This window comes from Onychomys torridus, chromosome 14 (genome assembly GCF_903995425.1).
Source record: "Onychomys torridus chromosome 14, mOncTor1.1, whole genome shotgun sequence".
Lineage (NCBI taxonomy): Eukaryota > Metazoa > Chordata > Mammalia > Rodentia > Cricetidae > Onychomys > Onychomys torridus.
In genome coordinates, this window is record NC_050456.1 from 36,201,293 (window position 1) to 36,205,014 (window position 3,722).

Here is a 3,722-nt window from a genome sequence, read left to right on the forward strand (position 1 = left end):
ATATTGATTCACTTGAGGTCATGATAGTGTGATCTTCAAAAAATCTAGATATTTATTCATCTCTAAGATATGCTGTCATTTTTCATGAATACAGACAGATAATACTGAGGAATACTTAGCTATGGTGGTATTACATGGTTCCCTTTTAGTACAGTTACCATTTCTAATGATTTCTGACTCATGACTCGTGCAGAGTTGGGAAATAGATGAAACTGTCATTAATTGGTTCTTGGATCTTTTTTATTACTGGTTCAAAAAATCATCAAGTTTTCAGTATCAGTCTGCATCCTACTGTGCTTTAGAATTGATTCCTACTTTCCAATTCAACCTTGCTCTCTATAATAGTAATCACACCTATTTTGTCTCTGACATGGAGAGAGTTTAAATAACCTCAATTCCAATCCAGGATTCTGAAACTCTAATTGAGCTAATGATAAATCCAGTGCCACTCTGGACACTGCTCTAGAATGCAGCCACTTCTCTGTATGAGGACATTCCTTATGGACTTTTACAAAGCACTGCACCCTAAGACTGTCTTGTGAGCAAGCACAGTTATCTTGGCATATCCTTTCTTCTCATGTTTTTAAAAGCCAAATCTATCACTGTCATCACACCTAGCCTCCTCATTCTTTTATATTAATGAATCATTATAACTACCATATGCACAATAATATTTATTATTACCACATAACCGAGAAGTGGTAGCTTTCTTGAAATGTATTGCAATGTCTCTTTTATAACAAATTTTTGTTCTTACTCCTGTCGAAGTTTGCTGAGAATGGGAACCTGAGGCACACAAAGTTAAATTATTTGGGTACTGAAGAAAAGTAGAAAGAATAACTGGAGATGAATTTAAAGCCTTGCAGTATATTATTCAGGTGCCACTCTGAGCACAGTGAAGTAACCTTCCTGAGGGGTGTTCAGAATCTTTCCCTGCAGTATTTACTGGCAGGTGGGAAAGCTGAAATATTCATACACTACTCCATTTCCCTTTGGTCAAGCTTTACCTGGAGGAGGTGTTGGATGTTTTTACCTTCTGGTCTGCACTTTCATGTAGACTGAATCATCAAAAAGTGTGTGAGAGAATAAAAGTTATATTGGCCTGAACTGTGGGGCCAATTTCTAAGTGTAAAGTGAGGTTATGTTTCCCAAGAATCATTCATTCTGCATTAAACTAATCTAAACCATAATTTAATGTATATGGAGAAGGATACTGTCTGAAGAAAATAATTCAATACAAGAATGCAGATAATGCTGCAATCTTAAGCACTTCTTGATAAAACTTTGCAGACGAAGTTAAACCAACCAGGTGAGCACTGGGGAAACTTAAGTAAAGAACTACAAATGGGAAATGGATATGTAGGTAGAGATATAATAATAACACTAACAGGAGATGAAAAATGTGTGAAAACCGAATATCTTAAAAAATAAGATAGCAAAAGTAAGTTACAAGTAGGAATCAAAGAATGCTATTTAAATGTATCCAGATACATTGTGGAGACCAATTAAGAGAATGGGGACCAAGAATATTATAGGAAATTAGGAAAAAAAAAACCCCAAAAGCCTTTGCACTACTGAACTTAAAAATGAACTATGTAGAAAAAAAATCAGGGTAAATAGGAGCTAATGTGGTAGAATTCTGAACCAACTCTTCCATTCTACTCATCAAGCTAAGTGGAGTCTGTTCTTGTGTAGAAGAAAGAGAATCTCAGGAAGCTCAATGAAGAGAAAATTCTATATACAGTGTTTGCTCAGTTGTTACTGGAATATGTTCAAGTTGAAAGTGACTGTCTTAATGGACTTCTTCCTACGAAATGTGTGCAACCAGGAAATGACAAAGAAAAGATTATGGGAGTGGAATTTAATACTTAAGAAAACAATGAAATGGTCCATAGCAATATTCAAAACAAGATTAGAGAACTGAATGAGAAAATTAGAACATCATTACAAAATTCAACAATATGGAAAACATAATCTATTGTTTTTAACCCATGAAGTAACATGCTTTAGAAGCCAAATAGTGTTCCATTGTCACATTCTTTAGTTATTATTTGCAAAACCAAAAACATCCCTTATTATTGTGCTACACACTATTAAACCATGTGACCTTGCTATTTTGTGATTGTGTGACTCCTGGTGGAATTGAACATAAGCACTCAATCCAATAAACTGCCTTCAGTGCATCCTTGTCCAAAGACTTAACTAGATGCTAATTATCGAGAATTAGTTAAATAAGATTTTAAGTGTTCTACAAAATAATTAAAGTAGGTTTCCTTCAAATCAGAATGATCTTCACATTAGATGTCAAAATAATTAAGCCAACTTTCCAAATAAAAATTTAAATACAAGGCAGTAAAATGAAATGCCACACATGAATATTGATTCAATCCTGTATGGAAAACACAGACATAAAAGGATGTATTTAACAGAACCTGAGATGTTTGATGTTGATTATATATTAGGCAATGTTGTATCACTATTAAAGATCTTTATTATTTGAGTATGTCGAATATGTATTATAATCAAATGGGATTGAATATATTTTCTTATGGAATACGCATGAAAATCAAGGTGTGAAATGTTATGGAGTTGAAGATTTAAAAGTTCTATCAAAAAGAATATATGCATGTATGATGAGTGTATGAGTATATTACAGAATTAATAAAAGTAAAAGAGACTTCATAAAAGTTAACAACTACTGAATCTAAATAAAATGTGTAATGTCATTATGTTGTTTGTCAAAAGTTTCATAGTTGAGAAATTTTAAAATTTCTATGTTGAGGAAATAGGCGAATGAATAATTTAATTTATTGTTCTATCTTGAAAGAACAGCAAATGTAACATTGTTGATATTCTCAAAAGAACTTAGTATAGTCATATTTTGCTGAAATACACAATTGTTCTGTGTTCAGGAAAGGTAACAAAGTACTCTGAAAACTGATATCTGTTCATAAAAAGAAGCTTTGAATGGGCAAGAACTAAGTAAGACAGCAAAGTCATTGGCAAACCTGAAAGGAATAATTATTAACTTTAATTTTGTAGTTGTATTATTGCCAAAGCATTTTATGATATTACTTGTATTTTTATTTTATGCAATATATTAAAATTTTAACATTTTTGTGTGTTTTGTGAAATTAAAAATATCAGGAGTATATTAATTTTTAAACCACTATAAGCCAACACATGATGCTAGATATATATTATATTTGATCAGATTCTGCCATGTGTTATGTTTCTGATTTATTTCTCCAATATTGTGGGATAAGTTTTTTGTGCATTGTAAGAATGTGTCTCTGCCTAAGGTGCCTTCTGATTGGTTAATGAAGATCTGAATGAGGAACAGCTAGGCAGGAGAGAATAAGGGGGACTTCTGGGTAGTGAAAAGAACTCAGAGGGAAGAATCTAGGCTCATAGGAGACAGCAGCAAGGCATGGGAGAATGATGGAGAGTTAAAAAACATGTGGCAGATATAGCTTAATAGAAACAGGTTAATTTAAGTTATAAGAGCTAGTGGGACAAGCCTAAGCTAAGGCCGATCTTTCATAATTAATAATGTCTTCATGTCATTATTGGGGAGTTAGCAATGCAAAAAATTCCCACAAGAAAGATTCATTACATCCAAACTTCATATTTTCACCTGTGAAATTAAGATAATATTACCCATATCATATGTGGTTTAATATTTAAATGTTTATGTATATTGAAAGAATAGTATTTAGTAT